Source organism: Coenobita brevimanus, chromosome 16 (genome assembly GCF_032717465.1).
Source record: "Coenobita brevimanus isolate Jiangsu-jjx chromosome 16, ASM3271746v2, whole genome shotgun sequence".
In the NCBI taxonomy this organism is placed as follows: Eukaryota; Metazoa; Arthropoda; class Malacostraca; order Decapoda; family Coenobitidae; genus Coenobita; species Coenobita brevimanus.
In genome coordinates, this window is record NC_136969.1 from 10,631,080 (window position 1) to 10,657,097 (window position 26,018).

At 41.6% G+C, this 26,018-nt stretch overlaps 2 protein-coding genes across 2 annotated transcripts in view; both read right to left on the bottom strand.

Moving 5' to 3' along the window:
• LOC145390961 (putative glutamate receptor) overlaps window positions 1-26,018 on the bottom strand; it is a 218,727-nt gene that overhangs the window by 105,294 nt on the left and 87,415 nt on the right. The gene's annotated exons all lie outside the window — the stretch shown is intronic.
• LOC145390860 (uncharacterized) overlaps window positions 1-26,018 on the bottom strand; it is a 66,775-nt gene that overhangs the window by 951 nt on the left and 39,806 nt on the right. The window lies entirely within an intron of this gene.

Consider the following 26,018-nt stretch of genomic DNA (forward strand, 5'->3'; position numbering starts at 1 on the left):
CAGAGGCAACACTACTGAAGGAAAAACACGAAGCAGGTAAGAAACAGTTCACGTAGTAACTATATGAAAATATTAAAGTAAGTCAATTGTTTCCTGTAGTTATTACAGGAATAGTTTCTTACCTGCTGCGTGTTTTTTCTCCATTGGTGTTGCCTTAGACTCGGGGCTGTTTCATTACGACTTTGGCCAACTCAGACCTCTTTCCTGCTCATTGTTTCGAGTCTTTGTCTACTAACAATGTTTTATTACCTAATATTATTTTTTTTGTTTAATACTTGGAGGAATATACGGTATGACGAATGTATGCTAAACAACTTTAATGGAAGATACCGTGTGCTTTTAGCTCTTTATGGTTTACAATATTATTCATGTGGATACGAAGCAAATTTTCAAAACGATTCAAATGCATCTTGGCCTGCACTACAGTCGCCACTGCCCACTTCGGTAATAAAAACTTAGACATTGAAGGGGCTCTAACCTTCATATCTTATCGTACACATTAAATATGTAATTGATTACGACTACCGATAACACATGATTGACAAACATAATCCTTTCATACTCTGTTACATCAACGTCACAGTTCTGCCGTGATGGGTGTGTGAGGAGTCAGGTCGCCATTCAGATTCGCCGTCCACAAAGGTGTCGGGACTGGACTGCACAGGCCCACAAACAAACAGACCCCCACGAACTTTTATGAGTGAGTAGTGACTGTACCAGATATGAACTCAAGTTCACTATGATTCCACAATGTACCATGGGAAAATGGGGTGGGGGGACGGTAGTGTCCAAAGCACGTGGATATTTTCGTAACTGAAAAAGGCAGGTTTTTCTTTTGACGTTTATTTGTTATCCGAAGTACCTACCTGCATAATTAAATGACACGGAACATACTTACCTACGAGATAATAAAAGATGCTCATTACTCGATTATATACACCCAAGTTTTTCACTGCTTTACTTCGATGAAGTATTTCTTTACTTCATTTATTTTTTTTCCTTATTCGCTCTCGTTGTAAAAGGGTTAATGAAAGCTATGTTTAGCCCCCAGGTCCAAAAATCTCTTGTGAACCGAATAAAATCGTCAGAGTGTAATGCTAAAATCTAATATCAGATCGAGGGGGAATAAAGGTACAATGATGTAACTCTATCCTATTTTCAGTAATGAAGGAAGTTACTGTCATGGCTCACCCAATGACTGGTGAGTGAGAGAATGGTGGTGACGGTGATGATCCTGGGTTGGTTCTTGCATGTGCTGGAATTGGGTTCTGAGTACTTCATCCATTTATCGTACAGCCCTGATTCCACCAACGTGTTGGATCTAACCACAAGCAGAGACACTTTTATCTCTGTAAGTGAAGAATAACTCGTTACGAAAAATGAAAGGTGAAATACGGAGCTCTCGTCTGTTCTTCCAAGACATCTCAGGGTGTATATGTGTGTATACTGTATATGTAAATTTATCTTATACCCAAAACCCTTCTGTGAAATGGACCAGATTATAAGTATTTGTTACGTTTGTTTATTTTTTTTAAAGAGTTATACTGCAACTATTGTTACCTGTAGTACTTTATTTCCTTAATTTACTAAACTGGGGCACTTACAATGTATTTATCCTTGGTAAAAAGAGACTGTTCTTCTGAGTCACCATGCTCATAGGGTTGGTTGCGTAGAAGCTCCTTGAAAGGTAAAAATCACAACGACCAGCAAAACGAATTACAAGATATTATTAATACAAAAGCGTAGATATACCGTTAGAAAAGTATTGAAGTGTTCCTTTTACAAGATGCTTAATATTTTGAAATACCAGGGAAGTGTCTTACATTTATCTAGCAATCGCTCTTAGTTAATTTCCACCTTACCTCTTGTCAACAGTCGCATGTCCCTGAAATCCACATTTCTGTTATATCCGTCAGTGTCAATGTTTTTCTCTGCTGCCTGATGTTGTTAATTACAGTATAAGTGGATATTGTAACAATAGGAGTCGGAACACCTTGACTACTCCAGCACTAATACAATTTATTTTAATAAAAGCACCATTTAGAGGTAAAGGCTGTTATTTTCTCCCTCTATATGGTCCTTGAATTAACCAGTTTGTCAGGAGTAGTAGCCTTGATAACATTTGATTTATTCTCACTGATGACAGACGACTGGGTAGGGAAAGGGAGTTCTCAAAATTTCCCCTCGTGAAATATTCAGTCCGTAGTGACTATATTCCTTAATGATTAAGTAAGTTCAAAAGAATAATTGTTAAATAACATGAAAATTTTACTCAGGAAAGAAAAGTATTAGTAAAAGCCAGTTTATATTTCATGACTAACGTAACATGATCAGTTCAACAGCAATTTTGTGTGTGTGTGTGTGTGTGTGTGTGTGTGTGTGTGTGTGTGTGTGTGTGTGTGTGTGTGTGTGTGTGTGTGTGTGTGCGCGTGTGTGTGTGTGTGTGAGTGAGCGCCAGCGCGCACGATGGTCTCCATGCTATTGGATAATTCAATGAACTTGTTGTAGGCGACCCGTTTTGTCCCGTCAGTTTCCCCAGTTCATGAAGTGGACCTGACGTGACAGTCTGACACGAATAAGGCTATCAAAACTTACATACTTTACGATATGTGTTTGTGGGATTGGGTAACACGAGTTTTTAGTAATTCGAAAAAAAAAAAGGCATCCGTAAAAATCTTGCAGAAAATTTTGGTTATATATCAAGCATATGAAAATTACCGATGACCCATGAGTTAATGGCTGAAAATAGCATCAGGAACATATTTACCTATCCAAGTCATTCATCCTACTCATAAATTAACTTGTTGCTGTATAGTGTCTGAGAAACAGTACATAGCAAAGACAGAAATTGCCGTCCTTAGGGCAGCCTGTTACAATGACATGAATTTCATGAATAGTTTAACCATCATTTCAGGCAAAACTGGTATGACTATTTTTTAACACCATAATTAGCTAACAGCATATCAGTTAAAATATCGCATTATAGACAGTCAATCAGACACTCTTAATTTTTTTATTATCCTGATGAAACAACCACTCACTTCAGTATAATGATAATAGTGTTTTGAACAACAATTATCCCACCATCAGAGTTGTCAAGGTCGTCCTCAAGTCTCTGGTAGGGTTGGTCAATGTATCTGACTGCCAGGAGGGACATGAGGTTGCCGACGTAGCCCTGTGTCAGCACCACCATCAGCATCCACACCCCCAGCATCACGTGCTCCCACCACCATCGACTATTACTACTCTCTATATGTGGAAGACAAAATTTAATCAAGTAGAAGATTTGGATCATCAGAGTATTTGATGGCCTGTTTCTGGCAGTTTTGGTGAAATAAAAGTAGTCGTTAAAGTAAGCTGCCATTAATGAGATGAATTCAAGCATCATCTAACACAGGACAATGGTTGTGCATCATGAAACTATGTGGGCGAAACAAATAGATATTTTGGTATTCTCAGAGAGAAAAAATGACTAGTTCAGAAGTTAATAAGCCTGGTTGCTGCCTATAGTAATTCAGCCATTTCCATTTAATCTAATCTCTCAGAGTCCCTCCAAAGTTAGTGTAAAATTACTCGGTGTAAACTTTAACATGGGAAAACACTAGTTACTTTCTTGCAAAAGAACGTACACACTGTTGAAGGTGTTATCTTTCATGCGTGGTTCTTGCATATAAGTTGGAAGGCAGAAAGTCAGAAGCAGCATCACAGCGCAAACTGCACACATTGCTTTCAGCACAGCCACCCAAACCTTTGGTCTAGGAGGCAGCAGGAAGCCTCACAGGTCCACCTTAGGTCGGCCACGGGCAGCGAGAATAAGATAATTTCCGATACACACAAATGGAGAGCAATCTATCCACTGGCTTCTGGTTTTATCCATGAAAAATGGTCCCGGAGTAAACTCCACTTCCTGAAATGTGTTTTTGTAAAATATAATGAAGAACAGTACAACAATGTACGTTGGGATATATTTACTAAAGGATCAACTTTTATTACACTATCCTATAATGAGTAATTCGTGAGAAGTTGACAAGTCGTTTTCTTGACTCAATATATTTACTGTATTGATCACGACTTGTTATTTCAAGAGACGTTATCCCCGAGCTAAATATTTGAAAGGGAAACTGACAAAAAGAAAAATGTAGGTTCAGATGATGCATATGCGAAACATGAGGATCGAAATTTATGAAAGGAAAAATACAGCTACTGTACGGACCTAAAAGCTGTAAGAGGATAATTAAAGTATGGACTCTACCTAAGATACGGCTACTTGTAAAAATAATAATGAAATCACATATACAGCAGGTCAACAGAAACTGGTTTTAATAACACAAAAAAAAAAAGGCTTAGCAAAGATTAATGTTAAAAAGAAATGCTCAAAATATATAGCGAGAAAGTGACGCTACTACGTGCCCCAAGCTAAAAAGTATTCGCTGCACAGATTCTAGATATACTCTTGTTCTAGCGCCTAAAATTGTCATTACATAATAAGAAGTTTGCGGCAATAAGAGATTAGCACTAGAAAAGGACGCTAGCGATAGAGCAGTCTAATGAAAAGGAAGGAAGAAAGGGGTAACATTGTGTTTTTCCGCCATCGAGCTTCGTAGTATTATCTGCAAAAGGACGAAAATCTGGGCCAAGTTGAGGTAAACAACTATACAACTGACCTCACGTGTAATGAGCCCCAAAATGCCTGTCCAAGTTCCATCGTTTTGCCGTAAGCCCCAGGTCCTGCCAGGGGGTCTCATGTATGTGTATTTGTCAGAGGGATGTGATTTACGAACCTTTGATGATATTCTACCTTTTCCATAACAAAAAAAAAAAAAAAAGTCGAGATGGTATGGTTACATTTATATTTTTTTTTATTTGCTAACTTATGGCAAGTTGTGCAATCATCCAGCGTTTATTTATCAAAACCAAATATTTTCAGTCAAGCACAGAGTGTATTAAAGCAAATGTGCATTAATAGCTCACGTGAAGTTCATGATCGTGGACAGCATCTCCATAACGTTCCTCGCTGCCCCCCTGAAGGTGAGTTGTTTGTCTTCTGGTGCCGTGGGGTCATCTGCTGTAAATGCCAGCTGTGCCACTAACTCCTCCGCTGTCACTAGCACGTGTGGCCGGTGAGGGAACCTGCGGCAACATGGTGTACGGTATAGTGTTGACTAGTAGTCACTTGGAGTAATTATATACTCTTAGACAATGCATGTTCCATTCTGACAGCATGATTATATGTTTATGTATTACACACTAAGCAGAACCTGGACTTAATAAGCTTTTGTTTTCCACCATCAGTTTTGCTAACTTTCTTCAGTTAAAGAAGACAACCACAGTGATCGACCATGTTATGTAATGATGGCATAACCTAAGGCCATTCAGATCGTTCAGAATGATTAAGATTCAGGTTCAGTTAAGTCAACTTAGATTCGAGAAAGCTGTTTAGATACAATTAGGTAAGCTATTGTCTATACATTTTTTACTCTAACTTGTCCTAAAACTTTCATCTGCCCATCTTGAATCCTGAGTTATAACAATAGATCATGATGCTAGTTATGAAGAGGTGTTATGGGATGGATGTAGAGCTGTAGTATTGTCTTTTTCTGCCACTGACCTATGTGAAATAAGCTGCAAAAGGACGAAAAACTGATCATAGTTACAGTAGAATAAAAGTAGTTACTGTACATTCAAGAACACCAGTCCATCCAGACCATTTAGGTCTCTCACGTTGGTTCAGTGTCATTTAGGTCCAAATACGCAAATTCAGGTTAAATTAGTCCCATTCTGGTAATTTCATCCAGTCAGAATATTCATTTATATATTTCTCGTTTCTTCCCCTCCAGGATTCATGAGATCTTGCGCCATCTCTTATGTAGTGTACTAGTCGGTAATTTGCGGGAATGCAGAAATAATAATAATACAAGTTACCTTGCAAGATCTCTCATATTTACAGCTCGGTGTCTCTGTGTTTAGCAATACAGTATCTTCCAGGAGCGTTTTCGACACACAAAATTTACCGAAAGAACTTCCGGGGGAAATGATCTGGTGGATGGGTGAAAGTTAGACGTTGATCAAAAGTCCATCATGCCACTTGTAATGGTAGGGATTCTGGGTCGGTGGACGGCAGCCATGAGAACACTTTGGTTCTGCAATCCGTCCAATAATTAAAACTCAGAATTATCGACTATTTATTATGTGTTCTTGTACGGTTGCAACCAATAGCATCACATGGTCAGTTATGTATGAAGATGTTATAATGTGAAAAACTTGAAAGGCTCCGACCGTTTCACTGTGTTTCAAACTTCCTTGTTTATAGCCTCGTACTTGCAATGGATCAGTATTTATGTTGGCAACTGTATACGGATAATACTCGTTACCTGAAGACTGGCAAGGTATCGTCCACAACAGGAACGAGAGAAGTGGTTCGTGAGAGAGTCCTGTGAAGGTGGGGAAGGGTCTAGAGTTGGAGGAGAGGGATGCGAGTGAATACGAGCAGCTTTGTTTTCTGGACCAGCAGGAGGTGGCTCTTGAAGGATGACTCAGCGAAGGCGGCGAGGAAGACTGGATCTTTGCTCACCACCACCATCGTCACGCACTACAACGCATCACCCAGCTAATGGTGCCAGCATGAATAATATCACCAAACTAATAGTGGCAACATAAGTTTCATTACAAAGCTAATGGTGCTGACATAAAAAATATCACGAACCTTACAGTGCCAACACGAATAATATCACAAAACTAATCGTGCCAACATAAATATCAGGAACCTAATGCCAACAAGAATATTATCACGAAAGTAATGATGCCAACATGAATAATCGTCTGACAACGAAAGGACCCTAATGCTCCCCATGACCAGGATTTGCACCCATCGAATATTCTGCACAATCCTGGCTTTTGCTTAAGTCACTGGTGTGTCCTTGCCCTAAGTTCTCGTCGGTGGTCCAGGAACTGAAACAGGGATCTCTCGGTTGTGGGCCGAGCATACTTCCGATTGCACAATGCTAACTCACAGAAATACTTATGAACTAAACTGTTTTGTGTATGGTTCCTTCAGCCCGATGACGTCTTTCTGTCTTTCTTGTCGGCTACAGCAGGGTAAAGGGAGCAGAAAGACGTGTACGGGAATAATATTAATTAGTCGTGTGTTTTTACGCGTGAATATTTCCAAAGAACTCTGAATTATTGCCTCCAGAGTTCAGTTTCTTCACCCTAATTCTTTTACATGTGGTGGCCATATACCTGTCGAGCTCTGGCTAAAGTCTGTGAGAACTGTTCATAGGTCATGCTGGTGTTTTGTTCACCTGTGCATCTGAGATGCATAGGGCAAGTAGGGTGTGTTTGTTTTGCGGCTAGTGATTGGCCACCGATGATGTCATTGAAGTAAATGCACTGATGTATTGTAGTGCAACATGCGGACGTAGGTGTACACTGTGAAGGGATATTATAGTGCAACATGTGAACGTAGGTGTACACCATGGGTGGATGCAGTGCAACATGCGGACGTGGATTTACCATGGATGGATGATTTGCTTCAATTATCACTCATCGTTTTATAAAACTTTATAATCAAATTTAATTTTCTTTGATAACAGTATACTTTTAAAGCTAATTTTGATCTCTTCGGCTTCGGAAATTATCCCAAATTTAATCTGGCTGCTTGTACTGAAGGCAGTTAAAAATATAAATATATATATGTGTTACAATAAGATGTGTAGGTCATCGGCGGCCAATCAGCAGCCGCGATTCAAACACACCCTACTCGCGCCATACATCTCAGCTGAACTGGTCAATCAAATAGGGTATAGTCTTCACCTCAAACACCCGGATTCTCCGAGGAGCATGTAAGTGTGCTACGTCCTGAAAGAGAACACATAACGATAAATTTTTCCTATTCTTCACAATTAAAGCAACAATAAGGATACCTAGAACAATATATAAACATATCAGCTGCAAAGTATTACAATTTCGATTGACTTTGGGCAGACTTTGGCTTATCTAGTTCACTCAGTAGCACAGAGGATTAAAGCCGAAAATGTGAATACTTGTATCATACGGTAAAGTAAGAACTGACCTGATGTTTAGCTTGACCCTATCAGGATCTTCTGTTGAAGCTGCAAGCGGTTTTAACATTATTGTTGTGCCTACTTACTTGCGTCATGTAGATCGCCCATGAGGAGCCATCTGTCTGCAGCAGGACAGAAAAGTGAGAACACCGTTCTATGGCCAACATGTCATCCAGTGCTAGGCGGCTGTCCATTGATGCTATGGTCGTGTGTGACAAATACGAGGGTGGATAAAAGCACACTTATACAGTACTGTTTTTGTTACAGGTGCTAAAGTTTTTGTTTGGCAATATGCACCAAAATTAACCCTTCATCTACCAATGTCTTTTCTCTGCTACTTAACACTGCCAGTAGCCAAAATATTATACTAAAAGTAACACAGCGAGAAGCACGGAAAGAATCATGTTCAGTCTATCAGTGAATTTCTAATTGGTGAGGTTAGGTTTCATAGTTTATGTTCGTTTTATATTATCTATCTATCTAGATATATAACTAGGCTGCTTCCCCCAAGGAAAGGGAGGTAGCCGAGAAAGGACGACACACTCCCCATTTACACATCCATTAAAACACATTCATTCGCATCTTAGCCCCAAAGGGGAGAAGGGACAGATCCTCACTGCACCACACCGAACAAGGGTCAACTGCGCAGTGCAATCAGTGACATCCGCATCAGGGTTCGACAGAAGAGCTGGTTTACCCCTGCCACATTATAATAGACCCATCCCCTTAGCCGCACCTGATCTGATTATGTGATCAGACCAAATGCGGGAGAATATCCCCTCAGGGCTGCATCATCAGTTATTCATTTACAGTTTCTCTCCATTTATTTCTGTCATGCACAGCCACTCTTCCTTGCTCAACAGACATCCCTCTCACAACCAGCACTCTCTTCACAATGTCCATCCATCCTATTCGTGGTCTCCCTCTCAGCCTTACACCTCTCACATCAGATCTAGTTATCTTTTTCACCAAACACTCATTATCCATTCTCTCCATATGCCCAAACCATCGCAACACCCTCTGCTCAACTCTATCAGCATCTCCCGAAGAACTCCAGTTCTCCTTTGCACTTCATCATTTCCCACTCGATCCATACGCGTCACTCCACACATACTCCTCAGACACGTCATCTCCATTACATTCAAACTTTTCCTTTCTCCTACACCCATATTCCATGTTTCAGCCCAATATAACGCAGTCGGTACCACAACACCCTCATACAGCCTTCTCTTCACATCCATTCTAAGTGAACGACATCTAAACACCTTTTTCATTCCTCCCAGCACCTTTCCTACTTCATTCATTCTAAACTTTACTTCTGCATCTATTTTTCCATCCACAGCAACATGTGACCCTAAATATTTAAAACACTATACCTCTTCAAGCAACTCACCATTCAAAACTACATTCATTCCCCCACCATCTACCAACTTTGTACACTTCATCACTTTACTCTTATTCTCATTTACTTTAAATTTCCTCCTTTCACACACCCTTCCAAACTCCTCTACCAACTGTCTCAATCTCTCCTCTGAATCAGCCACCAGTGCATTATCATCTGCAAACAGCAGCTGCTTCAGATTCCACTCTCCACCATCAACATTCATCAGACTCAGACCTCCACTCAAAACTCTTGCATTCACCTCCCTTACAAAACACCATCCATATAAATATTAAACAACCAAGGCGACATCACACATCCCTGTCGCAGCCCCACTCTCACAGAAAACCAATCACTCACAGCATTTCCCACTCTTACACACGATTTACTATTTACATAATAACTCTTCACCCCTTTTAGTAACCTACCATCAAGTCCATACAATATTAAAACAGTCCACAAAGCCTCCCTATCAATTCTATCATACGCTTTCTCTAAATCCATAAATGCCCAAAACACATCCTTGCCTTTCGCTAAATACTTTTCACACACTTGCCTCACAGCGAACACCTGATCCACGCATCCTCTCCTTCTCCTAAAGCCACACTGCTCATCACCAATCACTCCCTCTGTACCCTCTCTAACTCTCATAATTAACACACTAACATACACCTTACCTACAACACTCAAGAGACTTATACCCCTAAAGCTAGTACATTCATACTTGTCACCCTTGCCTTTATACAATGGGACCACACAAGCACTTGCCCAGTCAATTGGCACCATACCTTTCACAAAGCACACATTCAACAATCTTACTAACCAGTCAACAATAGTCACTCCACCACCCTTCAGGCATTGCACAGCACACCCATCCATACCTGCAGCTTTCCCTGTTTTCATCTCCTTTACTGCCTTCTCCACTTCCTCCTTCGTGATCAAAGAATCATTCAACTCTCCTAACACATTTATTCCTTGCACACTTCCATCCGCCACAATCTCAGCCACCCTTTTCTCCTCTACATTTAACAATCTTTCAAAGTACTCTGCCCATCTCTTTCTTACTGCATCCATCTCAGTTAACATCCTTCCATCCTCTGCTTTTACTCGCTCTTCCTTCCCAGACTCTCCCTTTCGCATCCTTTTCACCTCCTTCCAGAACATCTTATTCTGTTGAAAATTTTCAGTCAGCCACCTACCCCACCTCTCATCTGCTGCCACTTTAGCATCATGCACAGCCCTTCTCGCCCTATTCCTCTTTTCCTTATACCTCTCATATGACACCTCATCCTTCCTCTGCAGCCACACTTCATATGCACGTCTCTTCTCAGCCACAGCCATACTTACTTCCTCGCACCACCATTCACTTCCTTTTCTTACACCACCACTCACACATCTCACACCACACACAGTGGGAGTCACAGATAGCAGACGTGCGACCTCGGCGCTCCAAACCAGCACGGCCAGTGGCATTACCTAAATTAGTATCTTTATATGAGTCAAGCTCTGTACCAGGTTAGACTAAATGATTTTCCATTATTAAAAGAAAAAAAAAATAAGAAGAAGTTTAAAGAAGACTTGTACAAACAGAAAAGAGAACCAAGAGGCGAAAGAATGCGTTCAGTCAGCTGAAGTTTGTTTAGACTACAGCTGCACGGGGTATGTAAGTACATGTACTCTGTGCTTTTAGTATTGCAAAATGGACACATACTTTAGTAAAGCAAATCTGGAAAAGAAAAGGGATAAAGGTAGAAAACAAGATGATGATTTCTACCAAGAACTGGTTGAAGTGGAGACGCACAATAGACTGGTTGAACGTGTACACAAACTAGAAATGGCTTTCAAAAATAAAATTGATGAAATAAAGAAGCAGATGCACTTGCAAAAGGAAGAAATAGAAAAACTAGGAAAGGAGGCCAACAAGAAAGACAACCATCAGTGAACTAATAGTGGAATTGAGTACACTTAGGAAGAAAATGAGTGAAATGGCAAGTACACTAGTCAATCACGAGAGTGTTATGGAAAAGTGCAAAAATGATACAGAGACAATTAGGCAAATAAGCAGTCTGATAGACCAAAGCAGTGATATTGAGGAGAAGATAACAAAGGTGAATGAAGCTGTGCAAAGCTACAAAAATGATGTGGAAACCACGTATGCTGAAATGGTGAAAGTAAAGAAAGACTTAGAAACAAGAGTGGAGGAAAAAAGCATGAAACAGGAAGTGAAAAGAATAATCCAAAACAATCCAAAGTTAGTCAGAGATTCAGTAAATATAAACAAATCTATAGTAATCACTGGTATAGAAGAGGAAGAAGTAAAAAACAAGATCACAAGAGACAAAAAGGAGATGGCAAATGTAATGAGCTTACTGAAAGAAGTATCAGAGGAAATCTGTAGTAACGACATAGAGGAACACAAAAGGTTAGGGAAATACGAGAAAAGCAAGAAAAGACCTCTAAAGGTGACTTTCCAGAGTGTAAACACTGTGGAGGAGATACTAAAAAATGCAAAGAATCTTATGGAAAAAGATGAGTTCATAAATGTATGGATAAAAAGATGCCTAACACAAGAGGAACTAGAATTACTGAAAGAGAAGAGGGAGGAAGCAAAAACAAAAAATGAGGGAAGATCAGAAGAGGAGAAGAACAATTTTTTTTTTTACAAAGTAATAGGATTGCAGGTACGAAAGTGGTACATAAACAGGATGGAATAAAAAGGAGGAAGGTAGTAAAACCATGTCATGAAAACTAGATATACCATCACAAGTAGAACTGATTGCAGTAGAGATCAACACATCTGAAGGGAAAGTAACTGTAGCCAATTTGTACATGCCACCCAGATCAAACACATGGGAACGAGACGAATATGAGGACCTGGCAGAGAGTACATTTCAGAGTTTAAGATCATTACTACATAAAATGGAGGAGAAATCGGAAAGAATTATACTAACTGGAGATTTTAATACAGATATAAATTGGAATACTCTAGATATAATTAGCCAAGAAAGCTGTTGGGACCAAAAGCTCCTGGATCTCTTGCAAGAGTTTTTCCTAACGCACCATGTGAGGGAAACCACCAGAAAAAGAGGACTCAATGTACCTTCAGTGCTAGATCTAATATTTACTAGGCAAGAAAATGATATTGACAGTTTAATACATCACCCTCCACTCGGCAAAAGCGATCATGCAGTACTAAATTAGAACTTCAGGATTGCATATGACATATTTAACAGCAATGAAAGTTACAAAAAGAGCCTAAATTATAAAAAGGGAAATTATCAAGACCTAAAGAAGTATTTCTTAGAAGGTGATTGGGAAAATGAGCTTAGACGACAAGATTTAAATGTTGTATATAAAAAATTCTGTGAATTTTATGAAATAGGAGTCCAGAAGTACATCCCACAGCACAAAGAAGCAGATAAGAAAATACAGAAATGGTTCAATACAGAATGTAAAAAATAAAAAAAAAGAGGAGATTTGTTGCGGAATAGATACAGAAGACACAATAATGAAAGGGCGTATAATAATTACAAACAGGCAAGAAACGTTTATACAAGAATAAGGAGGGAAGCTCAAAAACAGTTTGAGGAGGATATGATAAATAAAAGTAGTGATCAACCAAAGCTGTAATACAGCTACATCAGAAGCAAAACCAAAGTAAAAGATATAATACAATCCATTACGGACGAGGGAATCACTTATACGCAAGAGAAAGATATTTGTGAAGCACTAAATAAGAATTTCCAATTAGTTTTTACAGAAGAAAAAAATTTTGAAAGGGACTACGTGGAACATGCATGTCCACACATACTACCAGATATACATATAGCAGAAAAAGTAATACAAGAGGAGTTAAGTAAATTAGACAGAGGAAAAGCAAGTGGTCCTGATGAAATTTCATGTTGGGTACTACGAGAATGTGCAAAGGGGTGAAGTAAACCATTATTTTTAATTTTCAAGAAATCCTTGAGTCAAGGTAAACTACCTGATATTTGGAAGAAAGCAAATATTGTCCCCTTATTCAAGAAAGGAAATAGACAAAATCCACTCAACTACCAACCAGTATCACTGACCAGTGTTGTAAGCAAGGTATTAGAAAAGCTTATAAGAAAATCTTGGGTAAATCATCTAGAAGAACACAGTATGATAACAGAAAGACAGTTTGGTTTCAGAAAAGGAAAATCATTTGTTACTAATCTGTTGAGCTACTATGACAGAGTAACAAACACAATACAGGAAAGAGAAGGATGGGTGGACAGTATCTATTTAGATTTCAAGAAAGCTTTTGACAGTGCCACACCAAAGACTTTTATGGAAACTGTACCATCAAGGAGGAATTCGAGGCAAACTGTTTTGTTGGATGCAAGATTTTCTCATAAAAAGAGAAATGAGAACAGTACTAAGAGGAAACTACTCATCATGCAAAGAAGTGAATAATGGAGTACCACAGGGTTCAGTGCTGGCACCAGTCATGTTTTTAGTGTATATAAATGATATAAACAGTAACACTGGAAATGAGAGCTATCTGAATATGTTTGCAGATGTTGCAAAAATACAAAGGAGAATTACTAACACAGACTCTTGTAAAGAGCTACAAGAAGAATTAAATAAACTTCATGAATGGAGTAATACATGGCAAATGGAATTCAATGTGGAAAAGTGTCATGTAATCAAGTTTGGTAAAAGTGGAAAAAGACCTGATTGGGATTATAAGTTAGGAAATAAAACCCTACACACATCAGACAGAGAGAAGGACCTAGGTGTGATTATCAATAACAAACTATCTCCGGCTGACCACATCAGCGAGAAGGTACGGAACATGTATACACTGCTTGCAAATATGAGAATAGCATTCACATACATAAATGAAGCCATGCTAAGAAGGATAATAACATCATTCATTAGACCAACCCTGGAATATGCATCAGTAGTCTGGAGTCTTCGTCTCAAAAAACACATAGACAAGATAGAAAAAGTTCAAAGGTCCGCTACAAGATGGATACCAAACTTAAGGGACCTAAGCTATGAAGAAAGACTAAATAAACTGAATCTACCAACACTACAGGAGAGAAGGAAAAGAGGTGACATGATAATGCTATATAAGTGCATATCAGGGAAGGAAAAAATAGACATAAATGATTACTTGACATATAGAGAAGCATCAGCAAGAGAAGACTGCAAAAAACTGCATAAGAAGAGAGGTGATAAAGAGGTAAGGAAATTCTGTTTCCCAAACAGAGCAATTGATCAATGGAATCCACTGCCGAATGAAATAGTGTGTGCCAAAACAATTCACAAATTTAAGGATATGTACGATAAATATGGTTTAAGGCACGGGACAGTAGGAGCTTGACTCATTCCTGTAAAGATACAATTAGGTGAGAACAATTAGGTAAGAACACCTCTTCTGGATGCCCCACCACAGCACTCTTAAACAACTGCCATTCCTTTTCCACACTGCCATTTTCCTGATCTTTCACTGCATTCCACTTATCTTTCATTTCTCCTGATACTCTATCATTTTCTCTCTTTTATCCAACTCACTCACTTTCAAAACCTCCCTGCCACACCTAACCCTCCTAGCTTTCACCCATCTCTTACCTACTCTTAACCTTCCCTCCACCATGTAGTGGTCAGACATACCTCCACCCTCCCCTCTCAGAACTCTCACATCCAACAATCTTTCTATTACATTCCTGAACACAACCACATTGTCCATCAAAGCTCTATCAACAACCCTTCCACACTCCTGTCTCACCCATGTATACTTATAAATATCTTTCTTCTCAAACAGCATATTTCCAATCACCATCTCTCACTCAACGCACATCCCTATCATTCGCTCCCCATTTTCATTTCTTCCAGGCACACCATGCATACCAACTACACCTTCAACTGCTACATTTTCCACTCTAGCATTCAGATATCCCATCATTACCACATTCACATTCGCTCCAAAACTCTGCAGACACTCATCAACATCATTCCAGAAAGACTCCCTCTCTTCCTCAACCCTTTCACTACCAGGCCCATATGCATTCACAAACACCCACAACTCACGTTCAAATTTCGCTTTCACCCACATCAGTCTCGATAACACCTCCTTCCATTCAATCACAGACTGCTATACTTCCGGACTCACTAACAAGGCCACACCTTCTCTTGCCCTTCCTCTATCAACACCTGACAATCTTCCATTTACACTTCCAAACATTGACTTACCCTTCCCTTTCAACTTCGTTTCACTCAAAGCTAACAAATCCAACTTTCTTCTTCCAATCTCCTCCCTCTTAGCTTCAATCATACTACATCCACGCACATTCATAGACCCAATCTTCAGGGTACGAGGACCACTCAATCCCCCATCCCTTTCTCTGGCCTGTCTCTTTTTAGGAACTAAAAAACAGAGGAGGGGGTCCCTAGTCCCCTCACTCCGCCCCTTTTAGTCGCCTTTTACGACACGCAGGGAATACGGTGGCAGTATTCTTCCTAACACAACCTGGCCGCAGAGTAGTAGTACCACTCCATAGTGCGGCCAGATTGTGTCACCCCCGCCACAGGGGGCATTATAGCTCATTTAAATCAAAAACTCTAACCAAGAGTAGCTGTGTAGTTATGGATAAGCAAACCTTCAAAAGATCATAGCTCCCTAGGGTTCCAGTGGCTTGAAACATCTGATAATCCATCATTAATCGAATTTTGTGAACCTCTTTTTTGTTATCGTAAAAAGTAAGCAACTGAAATAATTAAATACAACAAAATATCTTGATATTTGCTGATGCACATATAATGGCTTTAATAAAAATGAAACAAGCTTTTTTTTCTCTTTTTTTAAACTCTCACCCCTTACTGCAGTCTACGTGCCTGTGATGTGATATAGGTGGGCATGAAACAAGACGCAGGTGACCCTCAGGGCGAGCCATAGTATCCCCGCAGTAGTCGACATCATGCCACCACCACCACCACCGAAACACGTCACAACCACCACCGCACACCTCCGCCACCACCAAACTTCACCACCACTACGTAATGTCTCCACCACTGTCGAAATATGTTACGACCAATGTGGCAGGCCTCCTCCACCACCACATCAGTTTCTTAAACTAGCCTCCACCACAACTGTCCTTAGGCCATTAAGAAACCGTAAATCTGCTCCTCCTCGTAAGTCAAGGTATATATTTTGCAATAGGAATAACAGACATTAGACGGCACTCTTCTTTCTATATCCGTTCATTGAAGAAAACATGACCACAGTTTTTTCTCTCATGACTTACAGATTTGTTTTCCACAAAGAACAAGAGACAGGGGAAAAAATTAAATATATGCTACAAAAGCAAATCCTAGTTAGGAGAGGGAGTTGATCGTAAGTCTGTGAAGTCAAATTCTGACCAACAGCCAGAAAGCAAAATCAATCTGTGGTTTATGCAAGTTCATCCTTATATTTTTCTTGTTGTTGCACATATTCTGGATGAAGAAAAATACTTAGTTTTTTTTTTTTTTTTCCATATACATGTGTATCTAAAACCACAAAATTGTCATACGAAGCTCAGACTTCGCTCATCTGTTCCCAACACATACGTGAGGTTATCTGATAAGCTTCATGACATGATATTCAAGGGAAATGGACTTTATTCGATGTTGCATTTTGAATATGATTTTCATTACACATTAATATACTGTATATATTCCACTGCATATTACTTCTATACCATTATGTAACAAATTTTTACACCGTTTGGAAATGTTTTTATTCCGTTAATTTTGTCTACATCAAATCATTTTCGTCCAGGAAACCTTTTAAATATGAAGCAGGTGAGAAAGCCTGGTTAAACTTTCTAGCCAAATACAAAAAATAGTTTATCACCTTTCGAAGAAGCACAAGCAAGCCTTAAGCCAGTGATACCAATTTTTGGAAGAGTAAAAAAAAAAAAAAAAAAAAAAAAACTAATACAGGAACGTTTGGTATGACACTTGAAATACAGATTGTACTTAACTTTCCTAACCTTGGACGATAGAGATGGACAATAGCTTTGCTATGAAACAAGACTTAAATGTCAGTTAAAAGTGTTATGCCATGTACTTATTAACCCTTTCGCGCACGATAAGTTTCAATAAGTTTTCTGATCCCGGAATTTCGACTACGAAGCCGCCCGGCCGGTGAGCGCGCGCGCGGCAAATTTGAGCAAATTTGAGCGAATGAAACACATTCTTGCCTTATTTTCGCCCCCAAAAAATCAATGTATTCCCATGAAACCTATGTCCAGGTATGCATGGATGTTTGTTCTATCTGATAAACATGACCAAAACACAGGAAAACAACAGCACAGAAAGTTATGAGCCCTGGAAGGCATGTCGAGTAAACATTTTTGACTTCCCAACATCACCGTTTGAATGTTTTCCATCCTACAGGAAAATGATCTAATATTTTTTCATAGAGAATTTCATCAGCTTTCTAACGAAACCAATCTGGTTTAGATACGATGTATACTTTTCGAGAAAATGGTCAAAAACTGAGAGCCATTTTCGAAAAATTTTCACTGACCTCTGAGAGCTAAGTTTTCCCAGGGACCTAACGTTTTTATTACATAGTAATATGCCCCCATTATCCAGCTTTCCCACTGTGACGGGAAAACCCCATACGCCTCATAGTTCTCGAGTAAATCGAAAAAAGGTACAAGGCACTCCGTGCGTGATTGACTTTCGTGATGCGCGCATGGCGTACGCAATGTTCCCGTCTACGTAACCACGAATTCTTATGAGAAATATTACATTTTTATGTATTGTACATATATAGAATTTCCTGCTCTTCATCATGGTTCAAACGTGAAATCGATACGTCCAATAGTTTCCGAGTAATTGGCAGAGAAAATGAGAGTATTACTACGAGCCTTTCTCAATGGTAACAGCCGGGAAGAGACACTCATTTCCACCGTCTTTTATCGCACAAAACGTAACATAATGCTTACATTTTGGTATTGATCATACGTAGAATTTAGTGGTATAGATCATGGTTGTTACAGAAAATCGATAAGTCAAACAGTTTTCGAGTAATTGGCCGACAAAGTGAGGTTATTACTCCGAGCGCTTGTCACTGATAACAAATGCGAGGAAAAACATTTACCTCGCCTTTTACCCCCAAAACGCTACCAAAGGCTTACATTCGGGTATTGATTACACGTAGAATTTAGTGGTATTGATGATGGTTGTAACAGAAAATCGATAAGTCTAATAGTTTTCGAGTAATTGGCCGACAAAGTGAGGTTATTACTCCGAGCGAATGTCACTGATAAACGCGAGGGGAAAAACATTTCCCTCGCCTTTTATCCCCCAAAACGCTACAAAAGGCTTACATTTTGGTATTGATCATACATAGAATTTAGTGATATTGATGATGGTTGTAACAGAAAATCGATAAGTCTAATAGTTTTCGAGCAACTGGCCGACAAAATGATGTTATTACTCCGAGCGCTTGTCATGTCACACAACAACCGCTAGGAACAAAAACATTTCTCTCGCCTTTTACCCCCAAAACGCTACCAAAGGCTTACATTCTGGTATTGATCTTACGTAGAATTTAGTGGTATTGATGATGGTTGTAACAGGAAATCGATAAGTCTAATAGTTTTCGAGTAATTGGCCGACAAAGTGAGGTTACTCTTCCGATCGCTACCAACTTTTACACACACTGTTTCTTCCTCGCACACCGGCCTGAAGACTATGCTACTAACTTTCTTTTTCCCTATCTGTACAGACTATTACATCTTCCATGGATGTTTTTTTCTATTGTTATAACCTACTACACATAAACATAACTCTTCTATAGTTACTGCTGTGGAGATTTACTTTCTTTCATGTGTAATCTGTAGGAGAAAATGGATATTTGTCTGAAAGTGTGAGAGGTAATGGTAATAGATTATTACATATATCAACAAAATTTGCAGAACTCACTTCCTCCAGGGGTGTTGATCCAGTTAGACCAGGGATTTGAAGATAAGGAGTTATGTAGTGTGTGTGTGAGTCAGCTGCTCCCTGAGAGTATGAGGCAACGCTATTTTTAGCACACACCACACTCGTTCACGGAAACTCGCAGCTTGTTTGACGTATATTTCATACAATTCCATACGCATTTACACTATCAGAATCACAATAATTCCAGCCCTAAAAACACCGGTAATTCTCCCTCCCAACTTCAGGTTTGCCCCTTCACAACACTGTTTCATGCCACACATAACGCTTGCTGGCTCCATAATTTCACCAAGCCATCCACAGTATGTTTCACACAATATATATTTATGCCTTGGCTTCATTTATATACGTATTTCCACTCACGCCATACGGCCTACGGGGGGTGGAGTGGTGCAACCCCGCTACACTGACCATGTGTCTGGCTCCAAGGCCCAACGATTGCTAACGGCCAGAATTGCTTTTCAATACATATATGAATGTTCCATCAACAATATCACATCACTATATGTTCACATACAATGTATTATCTCACTGATTCAATAGGGTCTTTGCCTTGGGCAAGAGGAGGAGAATTATGGACGATTTAAAGGGAACCACGAGCTGTCAAACATCACTGGCTGACTGCTCAACAAACACTGAGGTTGGAGGGAGCGGGCTGAGGCTGATAAGGCAAAGCAGTGTTGCCAATGACTTACCTCCAGTAGGCCTTGGCTACCCTAAGACGCGCCAAAAAATCACGCAAATCGGCCTATAAGTTTTTTTCTGACGAATATTTTTGGGCCTTGAAGGGGCCTTAAGGACGCGAGTCGCGTGACTGTGTCTGGCGGAGTGCAAGCCGACATCACGCGAATCGCGCGACTGTGCCTGAAAGGGTTAAATAAGTGGTGTCTTGAAAATCTCAATGAAATGGAGGCTTTGGGATGTAAATGCTCAGTCAACTGGAAGTTCATATATCTGAGAGCACAAATGACATCTCACATCTCTTATTTCACTTCATTCAGCTGCTTGCTTTGCTCAGCTTTGGGTAGCGATTGATTGATTGTAGTAGAAACCGGCGGCGCAACTGCTAAGGTCATATGCCGCCGGACAACAAGCTAAAACACATGGCAAATAAATTGTGCATAGTTAATAACTTTTTCTAGAAATAATACACTGAAAATAATAAAAGAATAGTTAAAAGAGAAAACAATTTCTTATAAAAGTGGAAGGATGCCCGCCTCCTGAAGAAAACCAAAAACATCAGTAAAAACTTGGGCTCCCCCAAGCATCGAGGAGAGACAGTAGGCACCATCTACCCCTGTATGCCTGTGGAGGCATCTCCGGCGCAGGTCCCCCAAACTTGGACACTCGACCAGCAAGTGACGGACAGTAAGGGGAACAAAGCAATCATCACAGTACGGTTGAGTCTCGCCACTCATCAGGAACCCATGTGTAAGCAGAGAGTGCCCAATGTGAAGCCTAGCAAGAGCTACCTCCAATCGCCGAGGCATGGAAGGGAGAACCCTTGGCACAACCACTCTCTGGAAGACCTCTTTCAGCTTATTATGAGCAACACCATCCCAGCGTCTCTGCCAACACACATGCATTCTGTCCCGCAAGTAAGGTGTTAGATCAGATGCAGGAAGCAGATATTCTGTTGGGGGCTGTTGAGTAGCCGCAGCCTTGGCCAATGCATCCGCAGTCTCATTGCCCACCACACCAACATGTGCGGGAACCCAGCAAAAATCCACTCTCTTCCCCTGACGACGAATGAGGAACAGCCACTCCAAAATAGCTAAAACTAAGAGATGGGAAGAGTTAAAAGAGTCCAGGGCCAAAAGTGCCCCTTGAGAGTCACTAAAAATAGTAAAATAATTGTCAGGATGAACAAACACCAACTTCAAGGCTAAAATGATGGCTGACAACTCCGCAGTAAAAATTGAGGCAACCAAAGGAAGACTACTTCCACGGCTACAATTGGGAAATACCACTCCAAAACCAACACCTGATGCGGATTTAGAGCCATCAGTATACACAGGCACAGAACCACCATGACTAGAAGAATGTTCTAAAAATAACTTTAAAAAACACTTAGGAGCGACAAAATTCTTTGAACCTGCAATAGGCCTGCAGAAAATTACCTTGGGCAATCTCCAAGGCGCAACCCTCAGGATCCGAACAGGACTGACAAGTACTGCCCACAAACCAAACCCCTCCATTATATCCTGAACCCTATAGCCAAATGGACGAGGCATGCGAGGGTGTCTACTATAACACAAAAGACAAGACTGTTTCATCACACCCTCACAGACAAGTGAGTCTGGAAGGCGACGAATCCGGAGCCAGCACCGTACTGCAACAGACTGACGCAGTAGATCTAAGGGAGGCACACCAGCTTCCACCAATAAGCTGAGAATTGGAGAGGACCGAAAAGCCCCAGTTGCAAGACGAAGACCAGTATGATGGACAGTATCTAGAGTTTTTAGTCTTGATTCTGTGGCAGAGGAATATACCTCACAGCCATATGACAGCTTAGAGGTTACAAATACCTGAAACAAGAGTGTCCTTCGATCAGCACCCCAAGAGGTATGGGACAGAACCCTCAATAGATTGAGAGCCTTCATACATGATGTTTTAAGATTTGCCAAGTGTGAGACCCATGTCAAACGACAATCAAAAGTCAGGCCCAAGAATTTCGTCTCTGTCACACAACGGAGTCTCCTGCCACAAAGCTGGAGATCAGGGTCCGGGTGTACCCCTCTCATCCTATAGAAGTGCATAGCCACAGTCTTTGAAGGGGAAAACCGAAAACCCTTGGAAGTGGCCCAGGCAGAAATCTTGTCCAAGGCAAGTTGCATCCGCCTCTCAATAGCAAACATGCGGGAGCCAGAAAACCATATAGCTAAATCATCCACATAAAGGGATGAGGATACCCAAGCAGGCACAGTGTCAATGATACTATTAATGGCCACTGCAAACAGGGAAACACTTAAGACATTCCCCTGTGGAACACCTTCCTCCTGGCACAATGGCACAGAGAGGGTAGAACCCATACGGACCCGAAATACACGACCAGTCAAGAAGTCTCCAAGCAACACAGGCAGGTGACCACGTAAACCAAAGGCATGAAGTTGTTGGAGGATGCCATGGTGCCAGGCAGTGTCATAAGCCTTCTCAAGGTCAAAAAACACAGCCACAAGATGTTGGTTGGAGGCAAAAGCTTCACAGATTGACGCCTCAAGCCTGATAAGGTTGTCTGAAGTGCACCGTAATTTACAGAAACCACTCTGCGACGGAGAGAGAAAGCAACCCTTCTCCAGAAACCACATAAGCCTGACATTGACCATCTTTTCGAACAGCTTGCACACACATGATGTTAAAGTGATAGGGCGATAATTGGAGACTTGGGAATGGTCTTTACCAGGCTTGGGAAAGGGGAGGACAATACCCAACTTCCAACTCCTCGGAATAGAGCCCTCACTCCAAACCCTGTTAAAAAGGTCCAATAAAAACTGAAGTGAATCAGTCGGAAGATGATGCAGCATAGCGTATGGAATATCGTCAGCCCCAGGAGCAGTGTCACGACACTCTGAAAGGGCAGCACGTAGCTCATGGAGGCTGAAATCTAAATTATACAGCTCTCCGCCACGAGAGCGAAAGTCAAGACCCAGCCTCTGTTGATTCCTACGAAAGGTGGCAAATGGCTGAGAAGGATCCTTTGTGGAGACAGCGTAAAACTGATCTGCAAAAGCAGAGGCTACTGCATCTGGTGCAGACACAAGTTCTCCGTGAAGGCGCAACACCGGAGGGGAGGGGGGCGAGAACCTACCAGAAATCTTGTGCACCTTTTTCCACACCACAGACATTGAAGTTGAAGATGTAATTGTAGAAACATATGACCTCCACGAGTTACGGCAAGCATTCTTCATGACCCATCTATAGTGAGCACTTGCTTTGCGAAACTCTATTTTTAGAAAAACAACATTACGATTGGCAAAATACCGACGAGCAGCTGCTTTGTAAGTTCCCTTTGCTATGGAGCAGTCATCATTCCACCATGGCTTAGGTCTCCGGGAAAAAACACCAGAAGTCCGTGGGATAGAATGAACCCCTGCTGAGAAAATGGTCTTAGTAAAATAACATTCGGCATCATCGATAGTTGAAAAATCAGTAACCCTGTTCGCAAATACACATAGTTCCTCAAAGAGAGAGCAATCAGCCCTGTCCAGACACCAGCGTGGCAGACGGGCCACAGGAACAGAGCGAGTAGGCTGCACCACTACAGGATAATGGTCACTACCATGTAGATCATCCAAAACCTCCCAAGAAAATTCAAGGGCACAGTTAGAGGAGGAGATGGTTAGGTCAATGACAGAATACATGCCAGTCTGAACATGAAAATGGGTTGGCCTTCCATCATTTAGGACAACCAAATCTAAATCCCCAACCAAAGAGGCAAGAAGATCACCCCGGGGATTTGAAAGTGAGTCACCCCACAAAGGATGGCGGCCATTAAGGTCACCAAGGAGTAGGAAAGGGGGTGGAAGTTGGCTGATGAGGGTTTCTAGATCAGCACGTATAACAGGAACGGAAGGTGGAAGGTACCGACAACAGATGGTATAGCACCTCCCAACGTGCATCTGTACTGCTAGAACTTGAAAGGGGGACTGAATCTCAAAGGAAATAAAGGGGACATCAGAACGGCAAAAAATTGCACATCCGCCGCTGTGACCACCAGGAGGAGATGCATGGAAGGCCTTATACCCCCTAATGGAAGTGAACTGTCTGTCCCCCACCACTGTCTCCTGAAGACACACACATAGTGGGTTCAGAGCAGAGAGTAATAACTGCAATTCCTCCCAATTTGCCATGGCACCCCTACAGTTCCACTGAAGACAGATTGGTACCGATTGAGCCATAGTGATTAGTATTAAATATTATGAACTTAGAAAGCTATGTAGCAACCTCGTTGGGAAGGGAGTGAAAGCCCTTCTTCCTAGGCGTGGAGCTCTGCCTCACCAACCGAGAAGGCAATGAAGATTTAGAGTTTCCATGGGTGGAAGTACCCTTACCCCGAGACATGTCCCGCCCATCGCCAGAATGAGTCCGAAGCACAGAGATCTTCTTGGAAGACCCATGTGCCCCGTCCACACACCCATGTGAGGGTTCAGCTGGCACCTCGGGGCCAACCGAACCCCCCCCAACCAAATCATCCAAAGGTTGGCCGCTGGGTGACGGATCAGATGGAGCAAGCAACTGAGCTCTATGAGTATCTAAAGACCCAGGCCGCACCACACCTGAGGAAGAGGCAGGGACAGGAATCCTAAAAGGGCCATCATGAACACACACAGACTCAGACGCCACCACTGGCTGGGTTGTCGAGCGAAGAGCCCCCTCAGAATCTTCATGTGGTACAGAAGTTTGAACCTTTAGAAGGAGGGGAGTCACCCAAAAACTCCCCACTCCTCACTCGTTTGAGGTTGGCAGATGCAACCTCCATCTCTGCACCAGAACTTAAAGCATTAGAAACTATAGTGCCACACTGTAAAGAAGAGTGAGCAACAGTACCAGAGCGGGCAGATGGTACAGGAGCAGCAGTCGGTATGGAAGTAGCAGCTGATACAGAAGTATGAGAGATGCTGTTTTTTTTGCATATGTCAGGACAAGGATGCACAGGAAGGACATCGGGAGTTTTGGATGTGTCAAAGCAAAGTGTAGCATCGACACGGGTGTTTGTCACAGGAGGAACCGGAGGAACTGGGATGGGAGAGGCACTCCCAGACGCTGAAAGAACCACTGCAGAGGGGACACCCCCAGAGACAGGAGGCACCTCCCTGGAGGAAGCACAGCTGCTTCCAGGCTGCACTCCCTCAGTGGAACCCCCCGGGCGAGAAGGCCGGGAAGTAGAACCCCGAGAATTTGATGGGGCATTGTGTGATGGCAGGGGCACCTGCCGGGTAGCTTTATGGTGAGACGACGCAGCAGCAAAGGTAACCCCAGGGCGAATGAACCGTTCCCTTACCCTGGCCTTTGCCTCAGAAAAGGAAATTTTCTCCTTCGTTCGGACAGAAATGATCTTGTATTCATATTTGTATACTTCGCAATCCCTTGAGGAGGCTGCATGTGCTCCTCCACAGTTCAAACATTTAGAGGGTTGAGAACAATCATCTATACCATGAGACTTTCCACCACAATTTCCACAGACCTCAGGAAGGCCAGACACTTCCCGCCTGCAAGAACGGCGGACGTGACCAAATCTTTGACAATAATAGCATCTTCTAGGTCGGGGAACATAAGGTTTAACCTTTAGCTTCCACCACGCAGCAGTGATAAGCTCCGGCAAGGTAAGACGGTCAAATGTCAAGATAATAGTGGGCGTGGGGGTTAAAACCCCATCAACCTTCTTCATAATTCTCTGTACTCCTACAACACCCTGAGGAGCCAGCCCCTCTAAGAGGGAAGAATCAGAATACGAGATCAAGTCACGAGAATACACAACCCCTCGGGACTGGTTCAGGACCAAATGACGAGAGGCAGATACAGGATAACCGGCGACCACAGTTAGAGACTGGATGTGTGAACTCTCCTGTTCATTCCTGGCTTCTAACAATAGAGAGCCATCGCCCTGC